This window comes from Rhipicephalus microplus, chromosome 5 (assembly GCF_043290135.1).
Source record: "Rhipicephalus microplus isolate Deutch F79 chromosome 5, USDA_Rmic, whole genome shotgun sequence".
Taxonomy (NCBI): Eukaryota; Metazoa; Arthropoda; class Arachnida; order Ixodida; family Ixodidae; genus Rhipicephalus; species Rhipicephalus microplus.
Genome location: NC_134704.1, coordinates 136,125,539 through 136,151,951, shown reverse-complemented (window position 1 = coordinate 136,151,951; position 26,413 = coordinate 136,125,539).

Here is a 26,413-nt window from a genome sequence, read left to right as displayed (position 1 = left end):
TGGTATGAGAACCATGAAACATAAATTGGGAGTTGGGCAGTGTGCAGGGAGAAAATGTTGGACCTGTTCGGAAAGCCGATTGGAAGAAAAATGGCCGCGAACAAAATGCTCGCGTCTCGGGCGCAGACCTCGACCGAGTCTTACGTCTCCTATATACAAGATGTGTTATCGTTGTGTCGCAAAGCCAATTCCGAGATGCCGGAGGCTGACAAGGTCGGGCATATTCTTAAGGGGATAGGGGATGACGCATTCAACCTCCTCATCTGCAAAAATGTTTCTACTGTGGACGCCATTATAAAAGAATGTCGGCGTTTGAGCAAGCGAAGAGCCGGCGGATTAACAGCGTGTTTATCCGCATTCCGAATACGGCTGCAACGTCGTCTTGCGAAGACGGTGCAAGAACACAGCCGCCACCTCTAGATTCATCTGATCAGGTGACCCGAATCGTACTACGCGAACTTGAAGCCATTGCTTCTGCTCCGGCTCACACCGCTGCAAGTGACACGACCCCACTCACTGCTAACATGGTTCAAGCCATCGTCCGCCAAGAACTCGCCAGCATAGGTATTCCCTCGGTGTGCGCTTTGCCCAGCCCGCAGCGAGCTCCATGGCATCCACCCTCGTCCTATCACGAGCAGCAGTTTACGGCCCGATCTCGCGACCCTGCTGCGTGGAGAACCGTCGACAATCGACCAATTTGTTTCCATTGCCACTGTATCGGTCATGTCGCCGTTACTGCAATTACCGCTGGTCCTCGCCACCTCGGACTTCATCTCAACCTCACTACCGACCAGACAGCACCCGCTTCGCAGCTGCCACGCAGCCTTCTCCGCCAAACAACTATAGAAGGTTCAACAGCCGATCTCCGTCACCGCATGGTCGTCAGTCGCGTTCGCCTCCAGGACGTTGCCAGTCGTCTCGCTCACCACAGACTCGCAGGCCGTCGTCCCCATTCAACCCCGCTCCTGCCTAGCCGGAAAACTGAACGGTGCAGCGCCAGGAGGTGACGCTGCATTTTCGGTTCCCTCCACAAATCCTCTCTTGATGCTTCCGACGAGACAAAGTTTGTTATACGTTGACGTTGACGATGTGGCTATTTCTGCCCTTATAGGTACTGGAGCGAACATTTCTGTAATGAGCGCAAATCTTCGCCGACGTCTTCATAAAGTGCTCACGCCTGCCGCTTCCCGCACACTTCGTGTCGCTGATGGGAGGACCCCTGACGTTCAAGGGATGTGCACGGCCCATGTGTCCGTTGCCGGTCATCCTACATCAGTTCAGTTTGGCGTCATTGAAATGTGCCCTCATGACCTAATATTTGGTTTGGACTTCCTGTCACGTCATTCTGCGCTCATTTATTGTGCCACTGGTGCTCTTCAGCTTGAACTGCCGCAGTTTGCCGATTTTCCAACTGACTATTCTCCCCGTTAATGCTCTCGTCACCACGTTCGCTTGCCTGCGCAAGCTGCTTCATATGTCACTTTGTCGTGTTCATGTCATGTGCCCGATTGTGACTACCTCGTCACTCCTATAGTTGACGTACTGATGGCCCGAGACGTCGCCCTTGCTCACACTGTTGTCGCCGTCGCTAATAATACAGTGGTTATACCACTACTCAACGTGAGTCTCTTGACTCAAGTTATTCCGCAAGACATGTCTTTGGCCACCCTATTTCCACTTGACAGCGGCAACGTTACTGGTTTGGACACCGATACTACATCCCCCTGTCTTAGCCGCAATTACACTCTGCCTGCAGATGACATTAACAAGATAATTGCTCCCGACCTCACTGAAGCCGAAGCTGCCAGCCTCCGTAGTCTGCTAACATCATATAGAGATGTTTTTGACTTTGACCACCGCCCTCTCAGCCAAACAACTTCAGTGACTCACCGGATCAACACTGTTGATGCCAGTCCTATACGGCGGCGTTCATACCGCGTATCTCATAAGGAGCGCCAAGTAATTCAGAATGAAGTGGACAAAATGAATACTAAAGACGTAATAGAACCATCATCCAGCCCCTGGGCATCTCCAGTCGTGCTCGTTGAGAAGAAGGATGGCAGCTGGCGCTTTTGCGTGGACTATCGCCATTTAAACAAAGTGACCCACAAAGATGTCTACCCTTTTGTCTCGGATTGATGACGCCCTCGATTGCCTCCATAACGCCCAATACTTTTCGTCTATCGACCTTCGGTCCGGCTATTGGCAAATTTTCGTCGACCTCATGGATCGTGAAAAAACCGCTTTCGTTACGCCCGAAGGCCTCTACCAGTTCAAAGTCATGCCGTTTGGACTGTGTAATGCGTCGGTAACTTTCGAGCGCATGATGTACTCCCTTCTCCGAGGATATAGGTGGTCCATCTGCTTATGTTGTTTGGACGATGTCATCGTCTTTTCACCTATTTTTGACAGCCATATAACACGTCTGTCAGCCGTTCTGGATGTTTTCGAAGAGCTTCCTTCCAGCTCAATTCTGCAAAATGTCATTTCGGACGCCGCCAAATCACCATACTCGGCCACCTTGTCAGTGCCGATGGTGTTCAGCAAGATCCCGAAAAGGTGCGAGCAGTACAACAATTTACTGAACCACGCTCGACCAAGGACGTCCGAAGTTTTGTAGGGCTATGTTCCTATTTTCGTCGATTTGACCGCAACTTCGCCGACATCGCTCGACCGCTTACTGATCTCTTAAAGAAGGACGTTCCCTTCACATGGGGCATAGAGCAAGCGGACGCCTTTTCGGCTCTTATCCATCTGCTGACTACGCCACCAATACTGGTCCATTTCGACTCTGCATCACCTACAGAGCTTCGGACCGATACCAGTGGCCATGGAATTGGAGCGGGTCCTTGGCCAACGACAGCACGGGAAAGACCGCGTGATTGCTTACGCCAGTTATCTACTTTCACCTGCCGAACGGAAGTTCTCCATCACTAAGCGTGAATGCCTAGCTTTAGTGTGGGCCATGGCGAAATTCAGGCCTTACCTGTATGGCCGAACGTTTTCCGTTGTTACGGACCATCACGCTCTTTGCTGGCTGTCATCGCTAAAGGACCCATGTGGACGTCTCGGTCGCTGGGCGCTCCGTCTGCAAGATCACACGTTCGTGGTCTACTACAAGTCGGGACGCCTGCACACAGGCGCAGACTGTTTGTTTGTCACGTTAGCTGGTTTAAGCGCTCGACTTGACAGACCTTGATTCAGACCCCTGCGTTCTCTCCATCCACGCTTTGGCTGATATCTCCACCGAACAACGATGTGACCCGTCGTTACTATCCATCAACGAGCGTCTGACCTCTGCTCCAACAGACCCTTCCGTTCGCCTGTTCGAAGTGCATGACAACATTCTGTACCGTTACAGCTTCACCGTCTGGCCTCCAACAGCCCATCGACATACCGACGGAACCATTCTTCCGTGGATTGCTTTGACCTGTTGGGCCCGTTTCCTACGTCCACCTCCGAAAATAAATGGGTTGCAGTCGCCACAGACTACGCCACACGCTTTGCCATCACTAAATCACTGCCGACAAGCTGTTCCACTGACGTCGCTGACTTTCTCCTGTATGAAGTCATTCTTCATCACGGCGCTCCGCGGCAGCTGCTCACTGATCGAGGAAGGTACTTTCTTTCACGTGTTGTGGATGACATTCTCCGCACCTGCTCCACTGAGCACAAGCTTACCACCGCTTATCATCCACAGACAAATGGATTGACCGAGCGTCTGAACCGAACGCTGACGCAGATGCTGTCATTGTACGTTTCGCCAGATCACCGTGACTGGGAGGAAGCACTCCCCTTTGTCACGTTCGCGTACAATTCTTCGCGGCACGACACAGCTAGCTATTCGCCGTTTTATATGCTATTTGGCTGACATCCAGCATTACCATTTGACACGCTCCTTCCTTCGGCTGCCCCCTTGTCTACTGAATACGCCAGCGATGTCGTTTCTCGAGCCCATGCAGCCCGTCAGCTTGCCCGTGATCGGCTGCACTTGTCGCAAGCGCAACAAAAAGACCGCTATGACAGTCGCCACCAAAGCGTGAACTTCTCGCCGGGGTCTCTGGTACTTCTCTGTACACCAAACCGCCAAGTCGGCTTATCAGAGAAGCTACTATCACACTACCATGGCCCCTACAAAGTGTTACGACAACTAATTGACGTGAGCTACGAGATCGCACCCCTAAACAATGCCTCTTCAACCCCCTCACTCCAGACAGACGTTGTACACGTTGCCAGACTCAAACCGTATAACCCTCCTCGTTCGTCGCCGGCGTACTAAGCGCCGTGACGGCGCTTCCGCCGCAGGGGAATTTACTGTGCATCATCGACAGGAGCAAGCGTGGCACTTTGCGAAGATGAAGAAGACGCCTGTGTGTTAGGCGCTTGCGCGAGAGGCAACTCAGACATCTTGTTCGGCTGCCGATTCTCGGTGGACGCTATCCTATAAGCCTAGACCTCGCCCCGTCACAATACTCACCGTAATTGGACTACATGCAATGTGCACAAAAAAGTGTGTTTTTTATTTTGAGCTCACTGAAGAGCACTGTACAATAAATACAATCAAAGTTACTTACGAGCGTGAAAAAGAACATTAACGTACGATGGGACGGACAGTGCAGCTCGCTGCTCGTGAGCTAGCAGCTGATCGTTCATCATCGCTGTCACTCTCAACACTTTGACAACCATATACGTCCAGTGAAAAATCCTCGACATGAAGACGGTTTTTTTTGAACATGCCTGCTGAAAGTAATCTGAGGAATTCTCTCCGCCGATGGACAACGCGTCATTGCACAACCCCAACACGGCGTCACTCACTACGTATATATTGAAGTGCGGAGACACTTCGGTCTGATACCAGGCAAGAAAGGAATCGCTTGCAGTGTGCTGACATCTACTAACGAACGTGAAAAAAAAGCGGTGCAGCGTAGGCCAAGGTTTGGAAGCGCATATCTTGAGCCTGTGCTAGTTTCCACTTGCATTGAATGTTATGGGATTCATGCACTACAAAGACACTGACTAATGCTATACGCACGTAAAACAAGGCGAGTTCAACTGCAAAGGTTAAACAATAACATTCAACTATCCAACGTGGCTGCAGAAAATTTTGCGATGCTGATATGTGTACTCTGAGGGGTATATTGATAAGTGTGACTTGCCATGTATCTTTACAAAAGCTTCGCCTCTCACAAGAATGGATGAGTCTTGACGCGTCACGGATAGTTCGGTATATTTACTGATGCACGCAACATACAAAGAGCTTTCTGTTTGTTTCTTGCTAACGCGTCAACACTGAGGCTAGCAGAGCCGAACAAGGGAGCGTCTGCCTACTGATTATTTTTGAGAGGACGCTCCTGCATTCCGCTAGGTGGGGCGACAGTCTATGAACATTGCGAATACAGAGGACGTAACTCTGGCAGATATGGCGCTAATAAATACTGCACAGTACAAGTGTCAAGATCAGGAAGCACTTTTCGACATTAACTTCAACAGCACAGACCCGTTATGACTGGGGAAGGAAGAAAGGCAAATATGGGGAAAAGAACGGCAGGGAGGTTAACCAGCCTATAAGTAGCCGGTTTGCTACCCTGCGCATGCGAGAGGGATGGGGGAGATGATAGATAGAGAGCAGAGACAGAAGAGAGAAACACGGCACATTCGGCAGCACACTCAGTCATAGTACAGTCTCGTCTTTCAGAGTGTGTGACATTACTGTTACAGCCGCTTGTTCAAGTCCGTGTCGCGTAGGAATTTGAACAGAGCTTTCGTCGCCTTCTGTTGCAACGTCTTCTCTCAGGCACTTGACCGAATAGTGTCCACAGAGTCCACAGACATTTGGCTGTTGTCGATGCGCGTAAAAGCGGACGCCAGTGACTGTCCCTGGATTTCATAAAACGGACAGTCACACAGGATGTGGTTTAGCGTCTCTTCGCAATGACAGGCATCACAGAGAGCGTTGTCGGCCATTCCTATGACAAAGGAATAAGATTTTGTAAATGCCACTCCTAGCCATAAGCGATGAAAAAGGATGGCTTCTATTCGGTCGAGTCCAGTGGGCATGCGGAGAGCCATTAAAGAGGACAGGTGGTGTTGACGATTCATATCGATGCTTGGTGGGCACCATAGTGAAAACGTGATTTCACGCGCAAGTCATCGAAGATTACTGGCAGCATCGGTCCGCGAAAGTGTTATGGTTTCTTCTCGTGTTCCTTCAAATTATGACTGAATGAACAAGTGATAAACATGTGGCAGGAACAATGCAGCAGGTTTTCCATTCCCATCATACGGAGCTTGCCCGTCCCCACGCCTTTCAATGGACAATGTACCGTACGCCATGTGAATCAATAGAAAGTTTGTCTGCATGCGCCATCACCAAAACTAAGACATGAAAGCTTTTTTCATGTTTTTGCTTTTTGCTTTTTTTCTTAGCATGTACTTGTTCTTTCAATCGTAGCATTAAAACAAATGGTTGAAGAACTACGCCACTACAAAGAAACATAAAATGAACGAATCCCACGCATAGATTGACAATGAATGTATAGCAAAAGTGTGGGGTATTTGTGCTGAAAAGTAGCCAAATTTTTACAAATGAAATGGTCACTACACATCTCCTGATGCAAATATACGTAAATAACGCAACTATACAATAACTTCAAACATATTATGACGTGTTGCAGTAAATGTGCTGTATTAAAAAATTGCGCCCATACCTTGCCCATGTAGCGCATGCTAGTCTCACCGCTCGCAAAAGGGCGTTCTTAACGTTACTTGTCGTCGTTGAAGAGATACTGAGAAAAATTCGAGTTTTTTTCGGAAATGATTTTTAGAATTTATTATTCTATTGAAAACATGTCGTCAGTTGTGAAACTTTTTAGTGGTTGGTCTTATTTCAGGCGTTTTTTTTTTTGAACATGCAACAAGCCTCTTGGCCTTGGAAGGCATGACGCTAAAAAACCTGGTTGGACACCTGGCACAGCACACCTGCGCAGTATGCATTCGTGTCGTAGTTCGTCTACAAAATACGAACTTACTTCTAATGATAGAGACCAGTTTACTTGCCAAGGAATGTTGCTGTTCACTGCTATACGATCTTCCTGCGCCAAGAGACGAAGAGCAGAAAAGGCCGCGTACGTGCTGGTCAGTTAGTGTGGGCGAGCATCATGCTCGAGCCTGCAGCAGCAGGAGTAGATAAATTAATTTTGCGCAGATGATGAAACGCGCCGTTTCATCAGCATCGTTAGCGCAGCTAGTTAATAGGGCTAAATCAAGGGTTTGCATTTTGTCGCAATGTGTTTCCTGTGTGGGGTCGGCGTTCGAGCGCCGTGCAGTTGCTTCTTGCGCAATGAGGCAACGCGTGCTGGCAATTTCTCAACTGTTTCATAGCTCTGTGCATGTGGAAGCTACTGTAACATCCCTGCTACGGCACGCAAGTTGCAGGTCCAATTAATTAAGATTCGTTGATTTTTTCACGTTGCAGAGAACGTAATATTCAAATGAAAACCTCGTATGAACGTATAAGGGCTATAGTTTGTTGTCATGGTTTAGTGCTCTTGCTGGTTCTTCTTTTTTCCGATGCCGCTAATTGAAGCATCAAAGTGGCAATAGCCCATAAATTTGTCCCGGGGTGGCTTTATGATTAAGAATCACGTGTTTAAAGTCTACGAAGACTGTCATCTTATGAAGGGTACTCGACGGTGTGTAGCGACCGACAATGCCGTTATCATTTGGCACATTGTTAAATAAGCACTCCCTTCCACCGCGACGAGCGCTTGAAAACCGACGACCGGCCACCGGAAAGCATGTATTATACGAATAAATAAATTTCATCGACTTCTCAAGTCGACCACAAAGCAAGTGAGTAGCGCTGAAAGCAGGCAACAGGCACCGTGGCCCCCGCGACTGCTGCAGCGGCGCGCGTGCGAGGTGCCACATATTGCGTGGGTCAGTCACCTACGGCTGCTTGGGTGGTAGGCACAATCTAAAATCAACGCAAATAATTTAAACAAGAAGGCCTTTTGTGCCAGAGTCCACCGAGACTTGGGTGACTTTTTCGCCCCGCCGCGGTGGTCTAGTGGCTAAGGTACTCGGCTGGCGACCCGCAGGTCGCGGAATCAAATCCCGGCTGCGGCAGCTGCGTTTCCGATGGAGGTGGAAACGTTGTAGGCCCGTGTGCTCAGATTTGGGCGCACGGTAAAGAACCCCAGGTGATCTAAATTTTCAGAGCCCTCCACTACGGCGTCTCTCATAATCATATGGTGGTTTTGGGATGTTAAACCCCACATATCAATCAATGGGTGACTTATTTCCCTAATGAAAACTGCATTGGAAAATGCACACGAAAAACGGTTCCGTATCGGAGAGTCCATCGCATGACCGCAACAACAGGGACCGGGCATGCTCATTCCACCACGATCAGACGCCCTGAATGCTTTACCAATTGTACGAACTTACGTACCTTTTCTGAATAACTACTTGACCAATTACGCTGAAATTTTCCAAGATTTTACCTTTTTTTATAAATTGTCTGAAATGGGTAAACTGTTCGAGTTACAATTAGAAAAAAAGAATAACTGTAAAGTCTCCGTCTTGGCCAACGCCATGTAATAAAAAATATAAAGCTTCGCCGACTTTGAGCGTATCTATCTATCTATCTATCTATCTATCTATCTATCTATCTAGCCACATACTACTTTAGTTCTCCTGGTCGTTTCAATAATACTATCAACACGAAAATTGATGTGGAATAACATGACGGAATGACGAGCATAAGTGACTAGTCATAAAAATTATGACATGTATGCCATGAATGTCATGATTTACATTTTATGGTGTTGCGGCTCTTGCAGTGGTTTCGTTTACATAACATAATGCAAAACTGGTATGGTGTGATATGACAGCATGGCGAACATAATTGACAGAACGTAACGTGGATATCATCACATGCCTGCCATGTAAGTCATGACTACACGCCAAGTTCATGGTGCACTTGCGGCCGATTCGCTACCTCCACATATAGCAAATTTGGGTATCACTAGACGTGAATAGACGACAAAAATTGATGAACCAATAACGCGTGATGAACCAACCAGCTCTTGGTTCATCACGCGTCTGCATAATCTTGTTCCCTGATGCCATCACATGATTCTGGAGAAAGTGTAACAGTCAGAGGAAACCGCGTCTTCCCATCCCTCTCACACACCAGAACACGCTAGTGCGGATGAACTCGTTCTGATAGTGCTTGGGCCAGCCGTTACGTACGCACAGTAAGGATGGTCACACCGCACACATGATTTACGTCCTCTAAATGCTAATCCATACCTAAGAAATGTGGACTTTGATATCTCTCAGGCAAGAAGTAATAAGCGCGCAGTTTATTCGAATCGCTATCCAGCACTCTTATGTTGCTTTCTCTTGCATTTAGTCATCGTTATCCTGTACACTTACTGGTTTAAGCGTAGCTGTTTCTAAAACTTTGGCGCAGTCGAAGCCTCTTTCAACAGATACATGCTGGGCTTCGTAATTGCGTATATAAAATTTTTCGTCCTAAATACTCATCGATTACGATTGCAGCTCCGATAAGACTCTTTGGTTGGTAATTCCGGTAGCACAACAACTGCTTTTATTAATTTCACTCAACTACTACAGACATTGTTGTCATTCTTGACTATTACCTTCTTCTTTACACACGATGGCTTCGTGTTTTCAACTACTGCTTGCTTCCAAACAAAACGTATGACTATCACCTCACGTGAACTTTGCTTTGCACCACAACAGCACACAATTCATAACAAATACGCATGCCTAGAAATAATGAAAAATGCGCTAAAATGTTAAAGAAGTCTTAAAGAAACTTCTTCAGAAAACATCTGCTTCAGTCGATCATTGAAAGAGGTGTCGTACAAACAAAGATACTTGCTTTGTGCTACCATACCATAATATACACAACTCTCATACTTTTATGACCCGACGCGTCATTTAATTTCTAAAGTGATTAGTTTTTTTTTTGCACATGGTTCAGTAGAAAAATTCTAAAATTTGGGTTTGATGACACATCGAGAAATTAAAAAAAAAGCACAAACTAAGCTTTATATTGGGTGAAATTTGCTGCTGAAAGATTTTTTTTCTTAAAACTCCGTAACCAGACATATTCTTTATAAAGTTTCTTCTGGCTGGGTATAATTGGCTTTATTTATTGTGCCCTCATAAATGGGTAGACGACGCACTAACAAAAAAGATTCATAAAAATTTGTCACAAAAATCCCGGCGTTGTGTCTTTTTGTAAAAAAATTGACTCAAATTTTCTTGTTTTTGATGTTGTCGGGGTAAAACGACATTCACTTATTCATTTCTACGGCCGTAAACACAAAATAAATATGACACCCTAAATGAAAGCTTAGCCCGCATAATGGTACCGTTTGTGATAATTGGGTTGGTTGCGTATGATTTTTCTTTTCTCCCTTTTCCATCTCGGAGTGCGCAGCTTCGAATATCAAGCTTCATTATTCAAGGAAACCGATGAACGTCACTGAAGCAGACGGTGCCGTGAGCTGGAAACCTCTACAACCAACATTTATCAATTCTTGCTGCTTTGGAACCTTTGGTGTCCGGCAAGAAACGAAAAAGGCAAGCTTGCAAACTAATTCCACTTTTTGCTTTTCAGGCACTATCAAAGCCGAGCATTAGGTTACAAATAATACGGTAAATGAAACGGTAAATATAAAAAATATGAGTACTCTTTTTTTAGTTGTACGCTTCTGTGGGAAAACAGCCGCCCTTAATCAGAACATGTCGCACGCCTCGGTGCACAAACGTCCGGTGTAAACGCTTCTACGTTTATCATTGTGCGCTATATTCGTGAGAAATTTCAAATGCCGTATTTTTTTTCGGTGAAACTGTGCAGCCAAAACGAAATATTTAGAAATTCAGCAGGTGTGTATATGCACACGTGTAGCACTGGGGAACTGGAGAACTTTGCAGGTAAAAATGAATAAACAGGCAATGCACAAGTCAGAATGGCAGAAAGCAAGTTCGTAGATCCCAAGTTGTGATTAGGGTGGTTTTTAATCGATGTTTGTAAGGTCGACGTGGCTTTTACAGCTTTGAAAACCACTGTATGAGAGAACGAAACGCCATATACTTCGTATAAAAAATCACATAAACCAAATTTGATTAGTCTGCTGTAATTGACTATAGTCATGCATTACCGAAAGAAGAAAATTCGACGGTCACTTCTTTTTTGCAAAGAATTTCTTAGAGAACTTCGGTAACTTTGACTGTATCTGTCTATTTATCTAGCCGCCTGTGACTTTTAGCTCTACTGGCCATTGCGATAATGGGGCCTATACTAAAATTGGTATGGGATAATATGAATGACGAGCATAGGCGACTAGTCAAACGTGAAAACCATGATATGTATGTCATAAATGTTATGATATACATGCCATGGTCTTGTTGCTCCTCTGGTGGTTTAGTTTACATGACACACTGAAAACCTGGTATGATATGGCGTGACGGCATGGCGAACATAAGTGACAGGCCCCAACAAAGAAATCTTGACATGCATGTCACGTAAGTCATGACTACAAACCACACTCATGGTGCACTCGTGGTCGTTTCTCTTGCTTCACATATGCCAAATTCTGTATTACGTGATGTGAATGGATTACGAAGATATATGACTGGTGCCAACATGATAATAACGCCATGCGTGTCATGTAAAGCATGACTACTTGCTACGCTCATAGTGTGCTCGCAGCTGTTTAGCTAGCTTATGATATACTGAATTTGGCAATACTTGACGCGAATATACGGAGGTAAATGACTTGTTCAAACATGATAATCACGACATTCAAGTCATGCAAAGCATGAGTACATGCTACGCTAATAGCGCGCTCATGACCGTTTCCCTACCTTCAAAATATACCAAATTTGGAATTACGTGACGTGATTAGACCACGAACACAGATGCCAGGCGCTAACATGAACAAGACATGGAATTCATGAACAGCATAACATATCAACCTTCCCCATTAGTGCTTCGCATATTATTGATTCCCACTATACGTATTTTTTGCCAATTTTTTATACACAATAATAACGAAAATTAGCCGTCAATGCAGCCACTTAAGGCAATAGCGATGTGAATTGTACACGTCTAACTCTGCTGTATAAATTATATATAACTGCTTATAAACAAAAACGCATGAAATGACATTGCGCCACAGGCAGAGACTGAACCTGAAACATCCTCAAAAGTAGAGGATATGATATACAAAGTAATTTTTATGATGAATTATTTTGTATTCTCGAAGTTGATTGTTGCGCATATATATCTCACCCCGCTGGGTACGCTCGTCTGAATGATCTGGGGCGATTTATCGCACACTTACTTATATAAAATTGCTGTCAATAACTCCTCTGCATATGCTCTAACTAATGGTAGCCAGACTAGATTTTGATACACCAGCAACATTTAACTTTTCCGAACAAAGACTAATTATGCGAAATTCACAGCTTTTTTCACGGCCATTAAGTAATGAAATATATTGCCATTAGATATTCAAGCACACCGCACAACGTTATTATTCTAGAATTTTACGATTTCATTACGTTAAAGCCAGTTGCAAGCAAGTTTCGTTTATTTATATACCAATTGTATGTCGTATACTTTGATAAACTTTTATCTTTATATAAGTAAGGTTGATTGCAATTTTATCGTTTAATATTGCGCTTCTTGTAAACACTTGTCTTGGCGGGCTCTTTTTAGTATTGTTTTTTTATATCTTCCCTGCTTTAGCATTTTCTCACATCTTTTTTTTCTACTCATTAACTGATTACTGCCATTTTGTGAAATGTATTGGTATTGACAAACGACAAATAGGAGATCCCCTTGACAGTTTTGTAACTCGGGGACCCCCTTCTGTACAAATGAGGAATAAATAATTGAATTGAATTGAATGAAAATGCATTTGTGCACTACTCCCTTATACTAGTGAATACCCTTATATCACTAAATAAAGAACAATGAGAATGGTCACTGATCAAGTGCTTTGAAACTGTCAGCAGTGGCGGAAGCTGCGGCTGCAACGCATTTTTGGCCTAATTATATTTTTGTTACTATCGAAATAGCTCCTAGTTTCTGCGAAAAGCGTAGTAGGTCAGTAGGCCGAAACTCGACTAGTATGTCGCATAACATGCAGTACATAACATACAGCGCCTTTTTCGTATGTCTCTTCTGTGTTTTGTTCCTGCGTTGTTGGGGTGCAACTCTGTATCTGTGCCGTGCAAAACTTGGGTGGTCTATCAGTTCCCGTTGGTCTGTAGAATTGTCTATTTAAGGCAGACCAGCAGGTTCACTAAAACCGTTTAAAAGAACGCCCTGTTGCACTAGCATACAAGACAGAGGGAAGCACATGCCACTTCAATCCAGGACATTCAGAAGTGTGCGCCCATTTTTTTTTTTTTGTAGGACGAATGCGTTAGGGTGAATGAAAAGCCAAAGTGCACGTGCAATCCTGGAAGCCTCATACATAGCTACACATGGTCCATATATGGGCGTCAGCGGGGCATTTGAGTATATCATCCAGAGTTGTAAGGAGCTACGTAATATTGGGCACATATTCGATGAAAGAGCACACAACATTCGCGTGTTTGACCCAAAGGTCACAGGTTTAATACCGGCCACGTTGGTCGCATTTCGCATTAGGTGAAATGGTAGATGCCCGCGCCCCATGTCACGTCAGTGTGCGTTAAAGAAAACCAGATTGTCGAAACTTTAGCTGCCCTGCTCTAAGGCGTCGTTCAAAATCATATCAAGTTTGGGGACATAAAATCCCAGAGAATAATAATAATAATAATAATAGTAATAATAATACGTGCATTATTTAGGAGGCAACTCGTGCGATTTTAATGAGTAATTTGTTAGTCCGTGTTCATCCTGTTTACTCCTAAACAGTGTCAAGTGCAGTATAAATTCTCAAAATAAGGGTACAAGCACAGCCCCGTCTTTGTCTAAGAGTGCACTCTTCAACTTGCGTTATGTACAACAAAGCCGATATGCTTTTTCTGACAGGTTTTTCTGTAAAGCTTTTTTTTTGTTGCTTTTCTTTTTGTACAGTGAAACGAGCGTGGACTACACGAGACGCGGTTTCTTCATACCGACTCAACTTATCAGAATGCTCGCCCACCCAAAGACGTCCTAACGCACAGACGAATGCCACCAGCTCACTTACCTAATGGCACCAACAACCCAGACGTGACGATGGGCGCCAGGACTCCCTCTTTTTCCCAGGACAGCTTAAACAACTTCGGGTCCCGGCAGCTACTGCCGGTCTATAGTGTAGGCTTGCGTGCAAGCAAAAACGTCCCTGTAGTGACATTACGCACATGTCGCCTGTGAACTACTATCGTCGAGCTAGTCGCAACGCACGCGACCGATGCTGCCGCAGTGACGAAATATGTACGTAAAGCTCCCGAAGTCCTATTACGACACGTTCAACCTGCCTTCTCCATGAGACGCTAAAAAGTTCGCTTTCGCGAAGGAGGCAGCTTGCAGAGAAGCGAAAAGCTGAGCGCTGCGTGTTGCAACGTGCCTCCACTGAAATTACCGCTCTTGCATGCTCCTGAAGCGCCTATCCTGAAAACGCGACTTAAAGCTTCAGCGCACGTTTATTGTATTGTGCTACGAAATATGCACAAGATGGAGTCGTCTTACACCTAAGGTAAAAAAAAGGCTCCCAAATTAAAATGCTCTGTTTGTCGAGCACTGCAAAATAATGAAAGTGCGATTTTCAAACGATAGGAAATGCTTCGAAAGCTATTACAATGAATTTTTCTCTGTAAACATTTTTCCGATTCCCACAAATTAGTGTGGGTAGCCAGACGCTTATACATAACCTGTTTGCCTTCTGGCTTTCTTTTTTTCTTCATTTGTTAAGAATGTTTTCACCTTATCATTTAGGTATATTTGAATGAATGAAGGCTTACCGAGGTACTTATTGACAGTGCTACAGCGTGCGTGTTTGTACGCACAATGTACATGTGTACATGTGTACGCATGTGTACGCGAATAGTAGCCGTCCTCGCACTCGTACTATGAAGAACGCAACTACGTAGATGAGCACGATATATACGTATAATAGCAGTACAGTGTACCTCTATAAAAACCAAGCAATAAGATGTCAGCTCCACTTGATGTGCATGTGGCAGTGCACGTGATTAGGACCGCGAGGACTGGTAGCACAGCGTAATTAGTCAAAATGGAAAGATTCGTAATCTAATATAGCCTAAATTGACCTCCTCGAATCACGCAATGTTTTTGTTAGTGAACAAATGTCACAAACGATGAAGCTGTCAATATAAAGCCTGTGAACAATGTTTTCTATACGTTGGTATAGCAACAAGCATGCTAGTATAAAATTTCATTTACCATGGTACCCACTTCCTTGAATATTCACCAGCTATCGTGGTCCCAAAGGAAGAATTATTCAAGAAAAATATGTAAAAAAGGTGTGCTAGCAATTACGCCTAATGGGATCAGACAGCGAAAGGGGCAGTATAGTCATCCATCACGTGGTTGTCCCGCTCTCGAGGAAAGATACGGCGCAAGTGCAGAATTCTTGTAAAAGGCCGACAACGTACTAAGTGTGTCTTCGTTAGTCTTAATATCTGCATATTATTTCGCGCAAAAAGAATAAATATAATACAAGCTGCACTAAAACACGCGTACTTCACATGACTTGTTGGAAAAATTGCGGGATGTCTGCGTTGCTCGTATTTCAACCGGGCAGATGCGCATAATGGTAGATCGCACAAAAGAAGGGCGACTGAGATATTATGCTTGCATGCACGTTGGTGATTCTTTTATTTTCTACTATTACCGAATGAATACAAAAATTACGATCTCACCCAAGAAGCTATGTTTCAGCTATTTATGCAATTTTAAAACAGCGTCTACGTCCGGTGTCATTGCACTGCCAATACCTTAACAGGCATGCTTAAGAGGTATATATAACTAATGAAATATAAAGTCAAGAAAGAAATTAGGAGTTGAGTGTGCCAGTTCACCATGACTGGGCCTCACCGACAAATAGTAACTTATCCTGGCAAGGGCATATTGAGGCCAAGAAGGTTTCAAATTAAAACCTTTTTGATTGCAACTTGGAAATATTTGGTTTATTCAAGGTAAAGATGTGTGCTGTCCTTATTGCGTCCATGTGCGCGCATGCATTATGCGTACTGTGTCATTGTAGGAGCTGATCTAGTAGCACAATTAGTACAACTGATAGTTTGCGCTTGTGAATTTTCCTTGCAGTCGGCATTCACAGTAAAACTGCGCCAGCGAAAACGACGGATCAGACAACGTAAGAGAGAGAAAGGTTTACTGTGAGAGAAAAGCTGACAGATGCACCAGATTTGATTTTCTGAGCTGCTACTCAGCGTTAGGTAAGGATAGAGGTTGGTAAAGAAAGTGGAGAGAAGGCATTGGTGATAATAATGATCATATCGATGATGGACCAGACAAGGAGGAAGCGCCGTACACAAGGTGCTTTCACAAGGACCTCCGAAGGCTTCTTCTTGGGCTCGCCATAGAAATTTTACACACAGCTCACCAAACGCTTCCCATGTAGACTCCGGGACTATTGCATTGCTGGTCACGTGAAGGGGGCTTCCGCTTACAGCAATTTTTTCTGGCAGGTCACCTGACGTAAAGGCAGCAATTGCTGCCATGGTACTTTAGTGGCTGTGCTCAACCCGCACATTCATTTTGTTCAAAGGCGCGCAGCATGATTCTTCGTTGAAGTCAACCGAAGGTAGTCGTTCGAGAGGCGAGCTTGCCGCAATCATTCAAATCTCAGAATCTTGCAGACTCTGCTTCCGTGAGCGGCCGAAAGGAGGAGTGGCCGAAGGGAGCTTTGCCTCAGGAGAAAGAACCTTGTGTCCCCTGAAAATGATCATTTGTTGTCTCCACGGCAGTAGGCAACCGCCTCAAGTGAAGAATGATAAGCCAGGTTGAAGCAAGTACATGTAGAGAAGGGATGTAACTTGTCCAACTGTACATTTGGGTTAGTTGCTTCATATTCATGGTTAAACAGTGCCAGTAAAAACGACCGACCTCACGTAGAGGAAGACACTTACACAAGACGCTGTCTGTAATTTGTCCAAAATGCTGCTCTCATTAACCTGAATGAATGCTCAATGCAAACAAGCTGTCTCTTGAGATAATATTACACATGCAGACGCCGGGGAACCAGCGGGTATAATTTTACTAGCTACTGATAGGCCTTCAATTTCACTGGATAGAAAGCATAGGTTTACGTGTAAATCCCACAGCTGCACTATTTTCTGTAGCGATGGTCAAACTTTTCCGGCGAAGATATGTATATGAAAAGGTTGCCGCCTTCCGTAAGTTTTCGCGGACTTCAGGCCAAGTCACGTTAAACTCCTAGATGGACATCAAAATTAGCGCACACGACGGAGCACTTCATACCGTGTGCCTCCTCTTTTTTTTTGTCCCGTTGACTGTCACTTGACCAACGGCCGACGCTCTACTTGCTGCTATCAGTGTCAGTGTCTTGCTCTAGTCTGACTTTCCGTTTACGTGGCCATGAATGCGGCTCAAATAAACAGATTAGTGTTCGACCCGCAGTCTGCTCTCTTCGTCCACGTCACGATCCCGTGACAATATTTACAGAGGATACTTCCGCAAATCATGGTTCACATACTATGCTACACCCTTCCGCAATTATAGTGATGAACTACGAAAGGTATATCGCATAGAAAAGCTGACAAAGCGCTAATTTATGTTTAAAGAAGACTGACAATGATAAATTTAGTATAAAAACTAATAAATGCCGGAATGATGGCGTAGTTGGTATGCATGCTTTAGTGAAATTTGAAGCCCCACCTGAGAGGACAAATGCTTGAGTCGTTCTTAACTCGTCCTTGACCCAGGTCTTGCTTGAAATTAAAATGATGAAAGGACGAACCGGTATTATAGAGTTACTATGCTTGACTTCTAGATTCAGTTTACTTCAGAAGCACGCTTTAGAAGTACATGAGAAAGCCTAAGCTTACTTTTCTGGAAAACCGATTTCGTTCATTAACAAAAATAGAGTTTCACTGCAATGGTTAAACAATGAATGGGGTATAGCAAGTTGTATTTTGTATGACATCAGGCTAGCTGCACACTTTTTTCTATGCGGTCTCATTCAACTCTACAAAACATTGGAGCAAGAGACCACAGCCGCTCTAGGCACACTTTTCGCACCATCACTTCTCGTTGAGAGTGCAGCAAGTGAAAGGGTATACGATACGCTTGCTCACGCCTGTCGAGATAGCCAAGCAACGCGCGCGCCAGCGACTACCATGCTCGTGAAGCAAAAGTTTGCAGCTCCGGTAGAGGTGTTGGAACAAATCCATTCACATTCACCATATATTTGCAATCGCAACAACAGTAAAAAAAACAAGGCAGCTACGAGTTAGTGGTGCGACGACTGACAAAATAGCTTACATGATGGCTTTCGCATCCTCGTCAGCGTCATTTTCCTTTCCCATCTCCTGCAGGTTTTACTAAACTATACATGACTGTTATATGGCTCACCCTCTCCCCTTCTTTCCATGCGCTTCAGCATGGCTAACCTATTCCGCCCCACTGCTATAGTATACCCCACAAACCTATATCCTGCTTCATCATATCTCATCGTCCTTTGCGACCCCCTCATCTTCACTTGCTTCTCCTCAATCTGATTTCCCTTTGCCACCCCTTGTTATGCTACGCTAATGAAGCCGCTTGGAGCATGCTCGCTATATTTCGTGCGGAGATAAACGACCCTACTTCCAGTTTAAACCGCTGCACTGTTAATTTTGAAATTTCGACACCGGAAAGCACATTTGCGCTAACGTCACATTGTGTCAAGTGTGAGTGTGCTTAGGCGAAAAACGATACACTTCTTAGGCACAACGCATTTTTTGCAACAAAGAACAAGTGAAATGCAATCGAGGGGTTATTTTCTTTTGATATCGTACATGAAAAATTTGAAACTTTTTGAATGTTTTAAAATACTTGAAAGTAAATAATATTTTAGTGTAGGATATGTAAGTTAATGATGAAAACAATGATTCATTAGTTCGTGTTTTTGCGTGTTTGTGAGCGGTGCTTGTCGTTGAGTGTTCTTTCATTTTATGTTTGTGTTACTTGCGGCCAAAGCATTTCATTAGGCAAGTAACAACTAGGCCAACAATCAGTATTGTTAAAATTGTACCATGATCTACTTAATTCACCATTAAGCCAAAATTTTAGAGAAGTTAAAAAAACAGTGTTCCTTACTTTTGTATTTCTCTGAATAAAGTCAAGAACGTGGTCTACCAAATTGTGTGCAGATTTAGGTTCACACTGAGCAAGAACATGTGATACGAAATTCTGAAGTCCTCAATGGCGTAAATTTTGATAGTAGTATCGTTTTCAACGAAGAGCCCCTTATATACATCTTCCATTCTTTGAACTTCATTTATGCTGGTGCCGAAGTAACAGATGTGATTTAGTGACCAAGAAACACTCAGGAAACCGTATTTAGCGGACTTTACGTTTTCAGCTGGTGGGCCAGCGTACTCCACAGTAATGCGAAAACCAAGGTTATTGAATTCTCTGACGATGCCTGGCGTCGAATTATACGTTACATTGAACCGATTCCCATTGAACCACTTCAATCTAGCATCTCGCCTATATGCAAGTGTAACCGCTATGGCTTGGATTTAAACCAAGACCGTTGGAACCCGCAGCCGAATTCTTGTAACCTCTGTACTACTCACGCGGTAATTCTTCAGCGCAGAGCCTAAGTCGGCAAAAAGCAAACTCACGAATTGGAGGCTACACGGCGACGAAACGTTACCTCCGCTACTCAGTGCAGGCAGGGCCGCTGCAGGGTTATGACGCGAAGGTGATCGTGCGCATGGGGAACTTCGCCGTAGACCTATTGCACGTATCTAAATGAATGGGGGGGGGGGGGGGGGGAGGAGTGATATTGAATGAAAAGAAGAGAAAAGTGAGCCCCGTAACTGTCTCTCAGGGGAGGACACCTCATCAGTGCTCACGAGGGGTGAGGGTAAAGAAGGGATTAAAAGGATAAGATTAAAAGGTAAAGAGATAGAGAGAGGGGAAGTAGAGAGGGAGACAGGAACCGTCAATATACTGAAGAGCTTGGAGCTACGTCACGGCCAATTATGGTCACGTGACAGCTCGCACAGCAGCAACGATGCTGTGTCTGAAGACAGCGCGTCGGGGGAGCGGCCCGCGCGTTTCCCCGAACAATTGGTGAGCTCTGAGCTGGGCGGGGTGGGGCGTAGCGCCATGACGTCGCTACGAAGGCCTCAGTATGTCGACATCACCTACTCCTGTGTACAAACCTGGAATACGTTTTTATGCGCTCAAAGAAGTGATAGGCGGCACCTTTTTCTCTAATTGTGCATTTTAGCAAGACCACCTTTTACGCAGAATTTTTTGAAGCTCTGAATTGTTTTTCAAAGCTCTAAGGAAGATGACCCCACGCAGTTTATTGGTTAAAATGTTTCCAAAATGATACTGGTATTTTAAAAAACTAATTTAATGAAGCCGCCATCGTATGTTATCAGTACATAAATTGTACTTCCTAACGTAAGGGCCTATCGAGTTTGGCGATCACGCTGGAAGATTCAATAATTTTGAACTCAAATGGCACGTGTAAATGGACTGGAATATGCTTATCAGTGTCAATAAATTATACGTTAAGTACCGCACGATTTGAACGGTGAATATGTAAACTGTCAGGAATGCCCCGAATAGTTTTGAATTAAAGTTATTTTATCGTACTTTTCTTATTTTTCAATGATTGTAGAGGGGGGGGGGGGCTGAGATTTCACTGAATAATACTCTTGAGAGCAATAAATTTCCCCGTGTGGAAGGACAAATTGTAGCAAGGATGGCAGCTCAGCTATGTTATCTGCCTCGAACACTGCCTCAGTTTTTTGTTGTCCTGAAGAACTAAACAGAAAGTGAGATGATTTGTGCAGGGGTACAGGTTAGAATTTGAGCAGGTGTTTTAGTATTTGCATTCATAAACATTGATGTGCTTACACACAGTACACTTCAAGCTTGCCTCTATATCACCATTTGTTGCAAAAAAGAAGAAAAAAAACAGATACTTTGTTAATTTTCTACATTACTCGGTACCGTAGTAACGACGTTTTCTGCCTCTTTTTGTGTCACCTTCTCTCTTCCCAGACACGTGATACATGCTACGACATAAACAGGCTTCCTTTGAAAATTTTCAGAGTTGATGCAACGAAAGTCAGTTGTTCAACGTTCGCTTTGGCGATGTGCTTACGGTAGGAACCGATTACACACAGTAGGGACGTTCTGGTAACACTGTGTCTGATGTTCGTTGTGATCTGTCCAAACCATTGAAGTAATCATGTAAGCCAACTTGGAATTGATGCTGATTACTACTCTACAGAACAGGTAACGCTTTATGGTCAATAAAAAAAAACTAATATTCTGTTCTTTCTTTCTTTAAGCTCAGTAGGTAACGTCTTTCAATGTGCATCGTTTCGCAAATATTTCAGTCAGAAATGGTAATCTTTTAGCTTGTCACAGTAGAATATCGTCGCATTGTGATGTTCTGTGTAATTATTGTATGCTTTCTATTTTTGTTAACACACACACACACACACACATATATATATATATATATACTTATATATATATATATATATATATATTTATATAGTGTGAGTAATAATTCAATGGGCCAGTTAGTCTTCGTGAAGGTATGGAATATGGCACAACGGGAGCGTTGTCAACAAGGATAAATATATTTATTTCCCAACAGTTTCGGGAGGGGTCCTCCCTTCATCAGGGGATGAGTTATACTGACATGAACTTCCAAACTTCATTGCTGCCGCGTTCCTCTCACCTTGAAACATGTTTGCGAGAGTGAGAGGGAACTAAAAAAAGGAAAAAAAACAAAAAAAAAACAAAAAAGGGGGGAGAAAAAAAGACGAAAAAGAAAAAGAAAGAAAAGAAAGAAAGTAAAAAAGAGGAAGAACCACTGTCAACACTGAGAACGAAACCAACTGTCCGTGTACGTCCACATACGGTTCTTATGACGTGGTATTCAGTTTTCGACGTGTGTCGGGCCACCCAAGATTGTCGCCGCGGTGCCGGGAGGGTCCGTGACGGCGTGCGTAAAGAAAGGTTCTCCCCGTAAGGGGTCGGTCGGCGTGCGGCGTGCGTAAAGGAAGGGTTTCCCGTTAATGGGTTGGTCAGCTCTTTTTACCCTTAATCTTCGTCTGTTTTCCTTCAATGGTCATCAAGTGGTAGACGAACGTAAACACTTGGTATGTGCATGTGGAAAAAAAGAAAAAAAAGAAAGAAAAATACGAAAATCAAAAAACAAGAAAGGACAGTGTACACGTACGAGTCAGTCAGAAAAAAGCATGGTCTCCAGCTATCAATCTTTGTCACCAATTTTCTCCGAACTTACTTCTCGGAGGCAGTTGAGTTTTCCGGGGTCCTCGTTGATGCCGGCTACTAATGTTCGAAATTTGAAAATAAAATATGCCTCACGCTGTTCGCGTTCGCGTCTGTTTGAGAAACCGGACTGCAAAAGAGTTACGCTGATATTTTGAAAACTGTGGTTTGGCAGGCGCAGATGTCTAGATAAAGGTAGCTTCGGCAGTGAAGTGGCGTGGTACCGGTGATTATTGAAGCGCAGCCGAAATAGCGTGTCTGTTTGGCCGATATATTCTTGTCCGCAGATGTTGCAATGTAGCATGTATATTACGTTACTGGAGTCAAAATTAAGGCTTTCAGTTATGCAGAATTTGAAATCCGAGAAGTTCGCTTTGGATTCACGTGTTGTGACCATCTGTGGGCATATCTTGCATCGAGCTTTTCCGCAGGGATGGCACCCTGATTGAAATTTGGGGGTGGTTGTTCTTGCTCTGACAAGAATGTCCTTCAGATTTTTATCCCGGCGGTACACCACGTGAGGTGGCTTCGCGAAAATAGAAGTTGGTCGTTTGCTTTGCCTGATTATGTTGACATGGCGGGAAAGTATGTTGTTGATTCGTGGCGCTGATGAGGAGTAAGTTAGTACAAGGTTCGTTTGGGAAGTCGTTTTAGATACTCTGTTTGGTTCCTTCATTACATCATTCCTGTTCACGTTGCGAGCACGTAGTATGGCATCGTCAATAATGTCTTCCGGATAATTTTGTTTCAATAAGGAATGCTTTAGGTGTTCCGCGTATCTGTCAAATTCCCGCATATCGGTGCATATTCTTCGGTACCGGTAGGCCTGAGAATATGGAATACCCGTTTTGCAATGCTTTGGGTGGCTGCTGTTGAAATGTAGGTACATTTGGCGGTCTGTAGGCTTTTTGTAAAGGTTTGTTGACAAGTGGTCATTTTTGACCGTGACAGTGACGTCCAAAAAGTTAATGCTAGTTTTGGAAATTTTGTGCGTGAATTTTATTGACGGGTGGCACTCTTTGAAATCCTCTATGAAGTGGAAAAGACTTCCCTCATCATGGTTTCATATCATAAAAATATCGTCGAAGTATCTCCTGTAGTAGAAAGGTTTCAATGTGCGTCCCTCAATGAATGGGATTTCAAGTGAAGCCATAAAGGTGCTCGCGAAGTTTGGGGCCATTTTCGTGCCCATTGCACTGCCACTGACCTGAAGGAAATGCTTGCCATTGAACTCAAAATGGTTATTATTTAGTACAAGTTCAAGAAGTGTAAACAGTACCTCGCCACTTACACTAGCTGATGAGTCAGATTTCACATATTCAGAAACCATAGCCGCTATTCCGTCATGGTGGGGTATGTTGGTGTACAGTGAGCAGACGTCCATGGTCACCAGAAAACTGCCGCCTGGGATGTCGAGACTTGAAGTTTCGCCGATGAAGTGGTTTGTGTCCTTTAGGTAATAGGGAAAATTTGCGGGGATGTTTTTATTAAGGAATTGGTGAATTCTGATATATTTTCTGTTGATGTGCTGTTACTGGACACTATCGGACGTCCCGGATTACCTTCCTTGTGTATTTTGGGGAGCAAATAGAATTGACCGGGAACAGAATGGGCCGGCAACATTGCTTTTAACATTTTGCCGGTAATTTTCTCGTCCCGGGGGAGATTGTTTAGGGTTACTTTTATCTCCCTTTCAAATTCGGGAGTCGGGTCCGTTCGAAGTTCTTTGTAGAATTTTGTGTCTGATAGCTGTCGTTCCCCTTCCTTTAAGTAGTCCGACGTGTTTAGAATTACTATGCAGCCCCCTTTATTAGCCGGTTTGGTAGTAATTCCAGTGTTTTTTCGTAGTTCATTGAGTGCCCTTCGTTCTGAATTTGATATGTTGTTTTGAAATGGCCGATTTTTTCATACGCTCTGATGATATCTTTTTGAACTGCTGATATATACATATCGAGGTGTTTGTCCCTCTGCTCACCCGGACACCATGATTTGTCACCACCAATGACTCTATTCTCGTCCGTACAGTCCTTGCGATCATGAAAGTATTCACGGAGGCGGAGATTACGCGCAAAGTAATCGAGGTCTCGGTACAGTTCAAATTCATTGAATCTACCGGATGATAGACAAAAGGTCAAGCCTCTCGACAAAAGTTGAAGCTGAGCGGGTGTGAGTGTTGTGTTTGACAGATTGAGGACATTTTCCTCATAAGTTTTCGGCTGCTCTTGGCTATCACGTGGCACGGGAGTGTCAGCGTCATATTCGAGAGCAAGGATGTTTTGATTAGGATTGCACTGTAGTTGCGAGTTCCCATTTTTCTCCTCAAAGTTAGGTTGTGGTACGGGTGGTCCCTGGCGTTCTTGTACAACCTCATTCCTATTTTCCTGTTGCAGAGCAGTGGAGCTACTGGATTTCCTCTTGAATTTTCTATCTTTTACTACTGAAATTTCGCCTCTCTTCTTTAGTTCATATCTTTCAAGTTCTCTTGCCTCATGCTCTCCGAGATTAGATACCAATTTCTGCGTGGCCTCCTTGACACTGTACTCGGCGGCCTTACGCTCAATATGGTCCGCAATGACCCGAGTCAGTTGCAAGGACGCTTCTAGTAATATTTTTTCCCACTTCCCCCTTTCTGCTTCACTTAGTGTAGACATTGAGGGGTTGCAGGCTAGGGGAGGCCCTTAGGTGCAATTTCGTGAGATAGATATTCGGTTAGTTGTTCCGCGTGTTTTTCGTATTGCACCCGCTTTTCAATGATTTTTCTAATCGATAAAAATGAGTGGGACTTTCTTTCTTTTCTTTCTTTTTCTTTTTTGTCTTTTTTTTCTCTCCCCCCTTTTTTGTTTTTTTTGTTTTTCCCTTTTTTAGTTCCCTCTCACTCTCGCAAACATGTTTCAAGGCGAGAGGGACGCCGCAGCAACGAAGTTTGGAAGTTCATGTCAGTATAACTCATCCCCTGATCAAGGGAGGACCCCTCCCGAAACTGCTGGGAAATAAATATATTTATTCTTGTGACAACGCTCCCGTTGTGCCATATCCCATAATATATATATATATACATATATATATATATATATATATATATATATATATATATATATATATATATATATATATATATATATAGGTAGATAGATAAGTACAGGCACTTTCATATAATAACCTGTCTATTCAGCCGACGTTTCGACGGGAGCCCAGTCTTTTTATGCCTTGAAAAAGACGGGACTCTCATCGAAACGTCGGCTGAATAAACAAGTTGTTATATGAAAGCGCATCTACTTTTATGCTTATAACATTGCGGCAACCGAAGTTATTGTTCGGCATATATATATATATATATATATATATATATATATATATATATATATATATATATATATATATATATATATATATATATCTATATATATATATATATATATATATATATATATATATATATATATATATATATATATGATGACTGGGAGACGTGGCCTGGCTCATCCCCCATGTTTATTCAATCTCTGCACTTCTTCCTTCTCTACCTCTACTAACCATCACTTGATACGTCACACGATTCTCCCTCCCCCCGAAAGATGGCACCGTTTATAACTTACAAAAATTGAAGAAGCCAATAAACAGACAATTTCTAAATTCGCAGTATCACGTCCCGACGGAGTTCCACAGTCTCTTTAAATCTTCAAGCCCGAGGGAGCAGTCCGGTGCACTCTATAACAACTCTGGTGGGCGAGGCTGACTGTTGCGTTCCGGACAGAGCGGGATACACGTGGATACTGACAGTACTACTACAACTCTTGTTCGGGCTGACCAAGGTTGAAACGCCTTGTTGCATCGGCAGCTCGGATGTCATCGGGGTTGTATTTTTCGCCATGAATGGTGCGATCCCGATGCTTCTTGCTTGCGTGCTTCTCG